Source organism: Lycorma delicatula, chromosome 2, assembly GCF_047948215.1.
Source record: "Lycorma delicatula isolate Av1 chromosome 2, ASM4794821v1, whole genome shotgun sequence".
In the NCBI taxonomy this organism is placed as follows: Eukaryota; Metazoa; Arthropoda; class Insecta; order Hemiptera; family Fulgoridae; genus Lycorma; species Lycorma delicatula.
In genome coordinates, this window is record NC_134456.1 from 115,257,789 (window position 1) to 115,272,061 (window position 14,273).

The 14,273-nt window shown below is 31.1% G+C and overlaps 1 protein-coding gene across 1 annotated transcript in view; it reads left to right on the plus strand.

Moving 5' to 3' along the window:
- LOC142319155 (23 kDa integral membrane protein-like) overlaps window positions 1-14,273 on the plus strand; it is a 31,663-nt gene that overhangs the window by 5,299 nt on the left and 12,091 nt on the right. The window lies entirely within an intron of this gene.

The window sequence follows — 14,273 nt, forward strand, 5'->3', positions numbered from 1 at the left end:
TGTTCCTAACAGCATTTCTTATTTATCCCTCATCTATTTTGTAAATGAAACTGGTAATGTTCATCTGCAGTTCCATGAATGTGTGCATTGCTATTTTAGACAGTGTCTTTTAAGTAGTTCCAAGTAGTCCATGATGGTTATAGCCTTATATAAATGATTTTTAGAAATTTCATTCATCATCCTTGTGGTTGAGCCAGTTCAAGCTGTATTTAAGCTAGTAAATTTGCACTGTTCTGATTGAACCAGTAGTTTTCTTCATCTTTCTCAGCAAGCCAACTATCTGTTGGATTATTTCTTGAGTTCAGCATTCAAACTGATTTCTGAAGTAAACAGTGGTTTAAAAAAAATTGGGTACCTGATTAGATCATTTTGATTATTTGCTTACAGTAGGAGTACAGTGAAAAAGTAGATAGGCTTTTTGTGGGTTAGAGATCATTCATCAAATTGAGGTGTTTTTTGAATATCTGGCTCGAATTATTTCAGCTATTGATCTATCCACTAAGATGAAAACATGTTTTACTTATGAAAAATTCTTAATCTACCAGCAGCAGTTAACTAAATCCCTTCAGTCTGAATTAGTTTACAAAAATATCTGTATTTCGTTTGGGCAGTACTTCAGGATTTTCCTATCAGTATGGACTAAACCTAAAGAGATATACTCTTACTCTTATATCCTTACTGTTTGTTCATGAAGGAATCTCATGAACAACATTGATCTGGATTAATGATCTTACACAACAAAGGATGCCAAACAGTCTGCCTGCTGTATTGTCAGAAAAATATAAAACGCTTTTCCTTTTCATGTTTGCTAATTTTCAGACTCATGAGATAACTGCTGCTTGAAACAGTACTTATTTTGTTAAAACTGACCTCTTTTGATGTGTTTATCTTTGACCGAATCTTAATTCATGGTTTTTTTAATCAGCATGGATTTTTTTATATTGGTTTTTCTATTTATAAATTTTGACAACAAAGAACGCATTTGACATTTTATTTTATTTCATCATTTTTACTTTGTTTTCTTAAATTATCTGTTGGGGTGAATATTAATTTTAATAAGTTTTGGATTTTTCTTTCTTTCTAATCAATTAGTTGATGAAGTGGTATTTGGCAGAAGAAAAATCAATCTCCGTATGAATGTTTTGAATTGTTCTCATGTTATTTATTTATTAGTTCCAGGAACATTATCAATAAGAAATAATGCTAACTGACTCTTAAATTGCTGATAGGTTGATTTTTAGATTCATTTCATTACATTTTTTGTTTGAATGATGAACAAGTACTGGCTTTTGCTTGAATTTAACCATTAATGAGGAAACACTAGTGTGGCTGCATCCAGGAACAGCTGAGTTGAACAGTCTTGTTGCATTGAATTTGCTCTTTGTTTCAAAGCAGTTAAGACTGTTAACTCAGATGCTTTTTGGTGTCAATATTAGAATGGTTAACTTGAAATCAGTTATTCTTCAAGATAAATGAAAGTTCTGGCATCATCTTTTTCAAGGAAAGAAGATCAGATTGTGCTACAAAACAGCATCTGTTGTTTTGATGCTGGTTAATCAACATCTGAAAAGTGCAAATTGCTTTGACTTGTCATATTTTTCTTCGTAAATGGAAGTAAAATGCTTTTTATGTTTCTCTGACAATAAGGTAGACTGTGTGGCATAGTTTGTTGTCTGACCCAGATCAATTTGTTCATGAGAGTCCATTATATTGCAATTTAAAAAAAAAAATCTAACTGTAGACACTATCAAATTTTAAAAGCACTGAAAAGAAAGAGTAAACTTAGAACAAAACTAAATGAAAAGAACTATACAACTATATCAAAATAACTAAATTTTGAAAAATAACATTAGAATTACATAATTTTATGTATACTATGTGATTATCTGATTCAGTACATCCTGGAACTAGAAAACAACTGGATTTTGCTCATTGTACTTTAGAATTTATATTAATGCTTCAAAATATATTAATACAAATTTTTTTTTAGTAGTTATCTGTTGTTTATTACGCTTCTTTAGTTTTTATTTTAAATATTCGTGCAAATTCTACATAATTTTAAAATTTATTAATTATAAATTACTTGTATTTTTAATACTGTTATTGTTTTATATAATCATTGTGTATTATTGTTTTTCACTTATTTTATTTTGTACATTTTTTGATAGAAAATTTTTTTATTGATTTAAATTAAGAATCATGATTTACTTATAATATTATAGTAGCATTTAAAATGAATAAATGTTTATTTTAATAACATCATTGTGGTTTATAAGTAATAAATCTGAAAAATTTCACTTATTTTTAGTGTAAAATATACAACTTTTAAGGAGTGTATAAATTTAGGTACACCCTGAAGAAGTTTCTTGAATGATTTTACCAACATTACAATTTCCAGTACCATAAAAACAGTGTAATAACTATACCTAATTAGATTTAATTAGTACAGTACTTTGATTATACTTTTTAATGTTATTTATGTAAAATAAATTGCAGTATGCATAAAATTAGTCAATATTTTGCAAAGATGTTTATTCAATGTCTTATGATTTTCAAAAATAGTTTTATTTTTTATATCAATTTTTAAATTGTATTAACTATTGTCAGTTTACAGTTGAAACATACTACATTGCATAACGAAATCATTAAAAAATATGTTAGTATGATTTTTTCAATAAATCAACTATCAGAAATATAACTCTTAATTTGTTTATTGTCTTCTACAATATGTTGAACACGAAAATACTAATAACAACCTTGTTCTAGTTTTCATACTCTTTATTTACTGTGTATCAGTCTTTCTAGTCTTCTTTGTCTAGTCTAGTTCTAGTCTTTTTGTCGGCCAAGTGGGCTGGACATTTAATTCATGTAATATGTACATCTGATACATATATATATATATATAAAATATTATATGAAACATAAATCACAGTTATTAGATAAGGTAAACTTACCATATTAATTCCAATTATGGATTTTGCAGGATCCCGCATCTTCAATTTGTATTGAATTTGAGCGAACTTGTGTCGTTCATGGCCACGCTAGTAATGTACATACACTGCATTGTATACTACAACTTGACAACTCAAGTTGTAGTATCTTTGATTATGTGCGAGTTATTACATTATAAAATGAACAGAAAAATTGATGTTACCACTGATTGTGAAATACATATAGTCATACGTTTTTTAAACCATCAAAGCATTGAGCCAGCTGATATTCATAAGCACGGTGTGTAATGTACCGTGATATGTAATGAATAAAAGAAATGTCTGAAAATGGTGTGAAAGGTTTATTTAACATTAAATAATGTTATTTATAACATAAATAACATTATTTATGTTAATAATTATATAATAACATTAATTATGTTATTACATAATTAATGTGCATGATGAAGAACGTTTGGGGAGGCCCTCTATAATCACTGAAGAGTTGTTGAAACGCATCGATGATGAAATCAGAAAAGATCATCACTCAACAATTTCCGACCTGACTTCTTTTTCCTGATATTTCAAGAGCTGTTATCGATCGCATTGTTCATGACCATTTAGGCTTCAGAAAGGTTTGTGCACGTTGGGTGCCGCACATTTCAACAGAACATCACAAAAAAATCCCAATGAGATCTGCTTTGGAAATTTTTGATGCACTACACAGAAAAAGTTGATAAGTTCTTTAATTTAATCATTACTGGTGATGAAGCATGGATTTCGTATTACACACCAGAGAGAAAACGGCAGTCAAGTGAATGGTGTCATCCTCAATCACCAACCAGGCCAACAAAATCAAGCTGCAGGCATTTGGATGCAACTGATGGCCACAGTCTTTTGGGATTGGTTTGGCATACTACTGATTGATTCCATGCCATTTGGAATGACTATAATTTCAGAAGCCTACTGTGAAACTCTATGTGAGTTACGGTGTGCCATTCAAAATCTGTGACATGGGCAGCTGACTGATGGTGTCATCCTGCTGCGTAATAATGCACGTCCACTTGTTGTGGGTCTGACGTGTGATTTGCTGAGAACATTTGGATGGGAAATTTACAATCACCCACTCTGTATATCCTGAACTTAGCTCCTTCTGATTATTATTTGTTTGGGAAATTGAAAGAAGTTTTGAGCGGTAAATGATTTGCGGCTGACAGTGAACTTAAAAATCCTGTTAATCTGTGGCTAAATGGACTGGTGACTGAAAAATATGGCGAGGGTATATTGAAGCTACAATAAATTTCTTAATTCATGTGGAGATAATATAGAGAAGTAGTATAAAGTATGTAATTTAAGAAAAATAAACAATATTTATGAAGTCTTCAGAATAATTTTTTTTACAATGAAACTGTCTTTAGAGATAATCCTTCATATAATTTCATTGAAACATATTTATTTTACAATTCATTAAAATTGTACTAGACAGCAGAATTGGCATATACGTTCATAATAAATTAAATTAAAACATGTATTTTATAATTTGTCAAAACTGTTTCCTTTTTAAACAGTTTTGAAAAATTATAAATAATTGTTTTCTTTTTTAAACAGTTTTGACAAATTATAAAATAAATGTTTTAATTTAATTATGGAATTCAGTAGTAATTGAAGGGATCCCACAAAAATTTATTATTGAAATTAATTTTATATATTATATAATTACTGTGTTTTGGTGGTTTAGATTTCATACAACATTAAATTTTATTAACAAAATGATCAATATGTTAATTATTTGAGTTTTCAAAATATATTTAAATTTATATATATATGAAAATCTAATGGTGTTTGTGAGTCTGTTACTCTTTCACGAAAAAACTACTCAACCGATTGTGCTAAAATTTTGCATGAACTTAATTTTTTACCTGGAAAGAACAACGGACTGTTGCTGTTATGAAGTTTTTCACTGTTTCAAAATTGTGGCCGTTTTAATGGTTTGCAGAAAACAACCAGATTAGTTGTTAAAAGGAATATGCGACTGTACAAAGAAAACAATCAAACATATGGATCGCCAAAAAACAATGGAAAGTTATTCCTGTAAAAGTTACCATAAACTGTATGATTTTTCTGTTCTCTCATTTCAAACAGTAAATAAAAGGGGAATATTTTGTTGATATCCAACTGATATATTCCTTGCCAACTTTCAATTTAACTATTGACAAATAATTGGTCAAATAGAATTATCCGACCGCTTGCAGAATTTAAAATTAAATTCTTGCAGAAAAGGTCGGGTTTTTTGATATATTTCAGTTATGATAAAAATAGCTTTAAAGGTAATGACTATGTTCAGGCTCACAATTCAAAAAACACATCCACTGTTAATGTGTATGTAACTTGACTGACCCCCCCCCCCCACCATTGTTAGACTAAAAAAAAATTAGAAAGTGAAAATAAAATAAAAAATGAGAAATCACTATTTTTAACAAGGAGGCTGACTATTCTGAAACCCTCTTACTTCAGATCACTCAGTTTCAAATACTGTGCCGACAACCAAACAGAAGCTTTGACGAAATTACAGTATACTAATAATCAAAAATGCTTTAATTGTTATTTATGAGAATTATTCTCTAAGCATGAGAATAATGAACACAGTGGGGGTCCTGGCTAGTTGTAAAATAAAATCCACAGCTAAACTATATTTAACATATCATTACAATAGATTACTCGTGTTCAGAATTGAATGCGGTGCGAGAACTAGAATTTCTTGCATCCACTAATTGTTATGAATCAATAGTTTTTAAGCAGTTGTCTAAATGGGCTGTAGGCTGACTGTCATTGTTGTGGCTTTTTGTCCAAGTTTTTAAGGAAGTTTTATGATGGCTGATAATGAAGAAAATGTATGTGAAGGTTAAGTTATCATCAGAGTTTAAATGTCAACAGATATATGTTTATTAAGATTTTGTGTTAATATGTTCATGCTCAAAGAATTTTGGCTTGAGTTATTAAGTCTATGTTGGAGTTATTGAAAGGAATATGTTAGTGTAGAAAGAAAATTTTCAAGCATATGGATCAGAATAAACATTGGATAGTCCTTCCTATTCACTTAACTTTGTACTGATATTTTGCTAGTATCAACAGCGTGATGAAGGAAATGCTAGAGAGTTTTAAGTCTGTTCAATGTTACAACCTTATCTATATAAGTACATCTTATAATAATAAACACTTTTAAACAAAAGTTGTAGAGAATTTAATTCTGAACAAGAACTTCACGATACATCGTATATGCAAGATCAAATCCTCTTATATGGAAAGAGTTTGTAACATTGAACAGACTAAAACTTTCCAGCATTTCCTTCATCGTGTAATTGATATAAGCAGAATATCAGTACAAGGTCAGGTGAATAGGAAGGACAATGGAGAATTATTAAATATTTTCCATATGCTTGATCGTTTTCTTTGTACCCTCACACAGAGTGTCCCATATAAAACGCAACCCAACCTTATATTGGTAGGTATTGAAATAATAAAAAGGCGTGTGTAAATGTAATTTTTATTATTACCATCCATTACCTTACATTTAGAGTAAATGTTGGACATGGCCGCCATCTTCTTGAATACAAGCTTCAATTTACAGCGTTTTTTGGAACTTTTTTCAAAGTTTGTGGCTGGATATTTAATACAGCTTGTTCAATATTGACTTTCAAGTGTTCGTGGTTTGTTACTGTAGGCTGTTTCTTTGAGGTAACCCCATAGAAAAAAATCCGCCGCAGTCAAATCTGGAGATCTTGGTGGCCACAAGCCTCGACCGATAACACTATTACCAAAGAATTCCTCAACGAAATCAGAAGTTGAACCTGCATAGTGCGATGTCGCACCGTCATGTTGTAGCCAGCAGTGTCTGTCTTCCTCTTCCAAGAGTGCAATGAACTGAAATAAAATATCCTGATATCGTTCTGCATTAATGGTGTACTCGAAAAAAATAGGACCGATTATCTTCTTCCGCGATATCGCGCACCACACGCCCAACTTGAGCGGGTGTAATTGTTTTTCGTGATAAACGTGGGGATTTTCAGCACTCCAAATACTACTGTTTTGGCTGTTTATGTAGCCATCCAAATGAAATCGTGCTTCATTAATTCCCTCACGCAGAAATTGACAGAACCATTGACAATATTGTAGCCGTTTTTCTTTGTCGGGCTCAAGAAGTTGATGAACCGTTTGAATGCGATAAGGTCGTAATTGTAATTGTTTGGTCGCCCGATGAAAGTTGATTTAGACAAATTAACTGTTTGGTCGCCCGATGAACAGTTGATTTAGACAAATTAATTTCAGCAGACAAACGTCTGATCGATTTATTTGGCGTGGCGAGTAATCGGTCTTTGATTTCAGTGACTATCTGTATTCAACATTGACGCAGATCTTTTGTGTTCCTTGCTATTAACGGAACCAGTCTCTCTAAAATTTGCAACTAACCTTAATACTGATGTTTTGTTAGGAGCTGGTTTATCTGGGTACTTATGGCAAAACAAATCTTGCACTGCAACCACTGATTTCGTACAGAAGTACGACTCAACAATGAAAACACGTTCATCTAGCGAAAACACCATCTTGTCTCTAGCAATACACTGAACGTTACTATCGGTAATGTTCTACTGCGTCGCCGCGATGTTCAGGTGTTGGACGAGTCCATTTCAGTAACGAGTAGGGGAGTAAGCTTGACTTTTTAAATTTCATGGATGAGTTATTGATGGGTTGCGTTTTATATGGGACACTCTGTATATTCCTTTCAATAATTCGCATATACTTATTGATTCAGTTAATTTAAAAAGCACAAATTCATTGCGCGTGAACATATTACCACAAATAATTTAATCAACATATCTGTTGATATTCAAACTCATTTTGTTCTTCATTATCAGCCATCATAAAGTCACAAAACTTCCTTGAAAACATGGAAAAAAGCTACCACAATAATACTCAGTCCACAAGCCCATTAAGACAACTGCTTGAAAACTTTATCGACTCATAATAATTAGTGGCATCCAAGAAATTACTGTATGGCCGTAAGTGCCAAATCCCAGATGCATTGTATACAGTCTATGTAAACAAACTGTTTTCAAACTTAGAAAATTAGGGGCTTCACTAAGGACCAAGTTTTACCTGATATGTCAGCCAAGATACAACAATGTGGCATATGTTGGAAGTGCTTCAGTTGTATTCTTCCCAATTCCATAACTGCCCTTTTTACAAGGAAGAACAGGCAGTTTTAAAAACCTAATTAAAAATTTATTTTCTCTGGGGGCATAGGAAATACAAGATCATGTAATAAGAAAAATGTAATAAAGCCAGATGTCAACTTCACCCAGTCATTGCAACAGATATGACAGAAAGAAGTAAAGACGATCAATCAGAAATGTAAAAAACTGAAGTCTGTGGTTAAGATCTGAGTAGCTGCACTTTTGATTTCACTTGCAATCTTGTCAGCCAAAAAATAAATATCCTTCTGTGGTGATGACCAAGAAAACATTGCTACAATTACCTTCAGTTAAGGTCTCACCTATTAAAGCTGTTAGCCAGTCGGCTCCATTAAGCTCCCTTTAAAGGGAACTAAAATTAAGTCTTCTGCGACTTCCAATAAAATAATATCTTCCAATATTCCCTAATGTTTTTTATGACATTGTGGAGTATGCATCTGATCCTAAGGCAATAGAGTTTTTATAAATAATACTAAAAAGAAGAAAAATCGTATTGTCTACAAGTGAACTGAATATTTTGTAAATTTATAATTTTATTTTAGTACTAACAGACCTGGCAATGTTTTTCTATTGCTAGATTTGAGTATATATATATAGAGTAAATAAACCCAATTGAAAGTTTGATAAATCGTTAACAAAATGAACATTACAGAACTTCACAAAATTTAACCTTTCCCTTTCTCCCTTTACTCTTCCTCCTTTTCCTTTTCCCCATCTTCATCTTTACCGAATTCTCTTTCCCTTCCGCCATTTTCCCTTTTCCTCTCCCTTTCCCTCCCCCATTTCTCTCACTTATTTCCCTTTCCCCTCTCTCCTTTTCTTTTCTCCTTCCCCCTTCCCTTTCTCCCTTTTTACCTGTGCATAAATCGGTCCAGTAGTTTTTTAGTTTATAGTGAACACACATATTGGAAACATTGAAATGGAATCGTAAAATATTAGTGCAGCATGTGTTGCTTTTACGTTCAACAAATAATGTGGTTTTTCAAACCACATTATTTGTTAAGAAAGCAGGATGATAGAAATGGGCAGAACATTTGTTAAGAATGCAGGACGATAGAATACCCAAACAAGCCTTAAACTACACATTGGTTGGAAGAAGTTCAAAAGGAAGTCTGAGGAAAAGCTGGAGAGACAGAACAGGTCGATGAACTAAACTGGGGGGAAATTATGGGGTTTCAGGAATCCTAAGTGAAACCTTGTCTCACTGTGGAATGAGGAATGCGTGAAAGTGCTTAGAAATAATCATCAAGCACTTCAGTAATTTAATCGCCAGCCATCAATTGAATGCATAATCAAGTATTGTGTGGCAGAAGCTGCATACAGTTGAGTTTTCATAAACATAATGGAGTAGATATGTAAGTATGATTATATTGTATCCAGTTGTACAGTATGGAAGAAACTGAGTGATTTGTAGTTCCAATCCAAACCAGTCTGAAATACACTTGTTCTAATGTCACTCTCTCAGATTTTGGGGGTTGGCATCCCCATGGCCCTAGCCTCTGCAGCATTTCTTTCCATAACAAAGAGCTGTAAAGAACACTTTACACATGCACTACACCAAGAAAACTACACAAATTACAACATATATTCTTACACAACAAATCCTGCACCATTTCTTCTTACAATTTCACTTGGTGTCATCGCATCTTACGAAAAATCCAATGTGGAAACTATCATGCCGATGAGTGGATAGCTCTATGTAGTAATCTCAAACGATGTCCTCTGGGCACCTGGATGAACCCAGTTGTATTTAGTTGTAGCTTCAGTACATGTGCACTAAGCTGGAGTGGTCTGTTATAGCGCCAGTACTTGTGGGAACCATATGTCTGTCCTTTTTAACATGTTGAGCACCACTAGGCAGTTACATCAGGGCCCATTGGCGCCATTTGGCAGCTTATGCATAAGTCGTATGGAATGCACTTTACTTATGCTGGCCTTTCATTTCAGCGTTAACCTTTATGTGGCATGTTAGTTAAATCAATGTTATAAAATTGTTTGTGGTCAAAAGCCCTTATTCTCATAATGGCTGATAGTGAAATCCCAGGTTCGTCTCAGTGAAAGAGAACAATTTAATGTTAAAAAGAAATTATCCATGGAAGAATTAAAACATTTTGGAAAATTAGATTAGGAACAGTGAATTTAGTGCTGAAAGTGAATATGAATATTTAGATGATTGTGATATCGAGTTGGGTAGTGAAAGTGATTTGCATGAAGATGAAACCTTACTGACATTCAACTGTGCAAATTATCCAGAGTGAATCTGAAACCAATGACAATGATATTTAGCTAACTGAAAATGACTTTATATAAATATACCTGTACCAAAAACCACTCATCATACAATAAAGATAAAAGTAGCAAGTAATGTCGTGTAGGTTACCAGTCCACCAGAATTAAAAAAAAATTGATTTTGTTGAAAATTCCTGGTCTTCGTATTCCCATTCCAATTGATAGTAAGCCAATAAGTTTTTTAACGATTGACTGAAACGAATAATTAACACAGAAGTCTTAGAACAAACTTTTAATCACCCTAAATTTTGTTTATAATAGAACAAAAGATTACTGGTGTACCCATCATTTAATATATCTGCTTTCCATAATTATATGGACCGGAATAGTTTTACAGTAATTATGAGAGCTCTTCATTTTTTTAATAATGAATCAGCAGCAGGTAATTATGTCCAGATGAATGGTTTCATGGCATGGATGCCATGAAACCATTCATCTAATTCACCTAATTTTTCAACAATATATTTTAAAATCAATAATTTTCATAATAAAGTAATTATACTACACATAAATTAACATTGATTACTAAGAGAACCATTAAATTCAGTCTACGCCAAAATGCACGCATTCATACAAGAGGCCAACAATACCAAGAGGCATTGTACACATATATGGCTTTATAAGTTCATAAATGTGTGAGTTGAATTGCATCCACAATTATGCCCACTATTTTCTATATAAACTTGTTTATAAAACTCACTGATTCACATCTTAAAATTATTAAAAAAACATTAACAATGTTTCTTGTTTAGTTTTTTATATATTATTACATTGTTTTGTCGTGTATTTTAATTTGTCTTGCAGTATGTTTGCATTAGAAGAATTAATTATTTAAAAATATTTTTATGAGTAAAGTAGAGTTATCGTATGTTCATAGATTATTATAAGCTTTTAATAAGTTACCTGGCAACTAAAATATGTATTAGATATTTTGAATGAAGTTTTAGATGTGTTATAATTTTTTTTTTTTTTTTTTTTTAATAAAACCGCCATAAAATATAAAAGCAGGCAGTTGGTTAAATTAATGGAAGTTGCTTTGTAGTAATATATCTTATACCATACAATAGATATGACATTGTGCGTATGTCAAGAAATTTATTTACATATTTTTACACTTCTATACTTAATTTTTAAATTATTAATGTAATTTTTTTAATATGTTCTGTTAAATGTTTTCTCTTAAAACAAGAGGTGAAAGGTCTCTTGCTAAACACAGAGTGCTTACGAAGTAATACTTATTGGATCACCAAGAATACATGTATCTCTACATAAATGTGTACTATGCACATAGAAAAAACGCACAAAAATATTTATAAGTGCTTATTTTAATTTAACTTATGTCATCAATAAAATCCTTAATCAAATCCTCAGTCATTACAGATTGTTATATAAGTTTAGTAAGGTCAATATTTTTTTCTTTTATCTGTTATTGAGGCACTTATTTTTTTTCTGTATTTTTATTTTTTATTAAGAAATGTTTAAGTTTTGCTATTATTACTTATGTTGTACTTATACACAACTAGTTTCTTTTATTATTTACTTTTAATTTGTGAAATGTTTCATATTTGACTATTGTTTAATTTTTACACATTTTTTATTATACTATATGGTGCCACTTGTTTTCAAACTTTGTTTTTTTTTTATTCATCCTTTTCTCAATGAATTGTTTCTATAACAATGAATGCAGTTAGAGGAAATTATAAGAAAAAATTATATGTTATTTTTACTGTATAATAATGATGATCAAGTAATTGATGAGCAACACCTATTTTTGAATGAGAATGGTACTACAGTTCTCAAGCAATGCAGATTTAATGAATCTTTAGATAAACTTGTACCCTATACACATTTTTTTTAAAGTAAACCTTTCTTTTTAATGTAAATTAATCTATTATTTTCATAAAAATGGCTGTTTTATGTCTTATTTAAGGGATAAATATCGAGATCTAATTACATTAATTTCCATCTTGACATTAAATGTTTTCAGTGATATAATATTGACATTATTTTAATTTCCATTTATTAGTATCTCTGAATACTATTCTAATTCTCTGAATAGAGAATAGTAGATGGGATGATATTTCTCTTATAAGTATCTCAGCTGGAAAGACCATTGAGTCATACAGTATTATTAAAAACCTCTCCTCTGTGCTACATCTTTTAAAAAGAGTTATAAAACTGGAATTATATAATTTATATTAAATTTTTGTTTCTTTATAATATCTCAATAGTATTTGATTTGAAGGAAGAATTCTTCAGAATAAATTTAAGATATTGTTATTAAATACAATCTTATTGACCCAGCCAGTTTAATTCTAGAAGGTATAATGTATGCAGAATGCAATAATTTAATAAAACTTAAATTAGGTCATACCTTTACCAAATGTAAAACACAGTATGACAAAGAAAATCTGTGAAATGAAACTATCTATCTATCTATCTATATATATATATATATATATATATAGTTTCTATCAATATATTGATAGATATATTGATATTATCAATATAAATTATCATATATATGAAATAATTTGCATAACTTGCAATAATTTGCAAGTTATGCAAATTATTGCTAAACTTGCTAAAATTATTTCTAAGATTTTAAACATTTATTTTAAAGGCATTCGATAACGTAGACTGGAATAAAATGTTCAACATTTTAAAAAAATTAGGGTTCAAATACAGAGATAGCAGAACAATTGCTAACATGTACAGGAACCAAACAGCAACAGTAACAATTGAAGAACATAAGAAAGAAGCCGTAATAAGAAAGGGAGTCTGACAAGGATGTTCCCTATCTCCGTTACTTTTTAATCTTTACATGGAACTAGCAGTTAATGATGTTAAAGAACAATTTAGATTCGGAGTAACAGTACAAGGTGAAAAGATAAAGATGCTATGATTTGCTGAGATATAGTAATTCTAGGTGAGAGTAAAAAGGATTTAGAAGAAACAATGAACGGCATAGATGAAGTCCTACGCAAGAACTATCGCATGAAAATAAACAAGAACAAAACAAAAGTAATGAAATGTAGTAGAAATAACAAAGATGGACCACTGAATGTGAAAATAGCAGGAGAAAAGATTATGGAGGTAGAAGAATTTTGTTATTTGGGAAGTAGAATTACTAAAGATGGACGAAGCAGGAGCGATATAAAATGCTGAATAGCACAAGCTAAACGAGCCTTCAGTAAAAAATATAATTTGTTTACATCAAAAATTAATTTAAATGTCAGGAAAAGATTTTTGAAAGTATATGTCGCTTTATATGGTAGTGAAACTTGGACAATCAGGGTATCTGAGAAGAAAAGATTAGAAGCTTTTGAAATGTGGTGCTATAGGAGAATGTTAAAAATCAGATGGGTGGATAAAGTGACAAATGAAGAGGTATTGCGGCAAATAGATGAAGAAAGAAGCATTTGGAAAAATATAGTTAAAAGAAGAGACAGACTTATGGGCCACATACTAAGGCATCCTGGAATAGTCGCTTTAATATTGGAAGGACAGGTAGAAGGAAAAAATTGTGTAGGCAGGCCACGTTTGGAATATGTAAAACAAATTGTTAGGGATGTAGGATGTAGAGGATATACTGAAATGAAACGACTAGCACTAGAAAGGGAATCTTGGAGAGCTGCATCAAACTAGTCAAATGACTGAAGACAAAAAAAAAACATTTATTATCAATCCTGGTTTGATATAACGATGAAATAGTTTATTGAATATTATTGTTATTCCGTTACAGAATTTTTTTTGATGATTTTTCTTAGGTTCTTATAATTTTTTATGTAAAGTGATGTAAAAA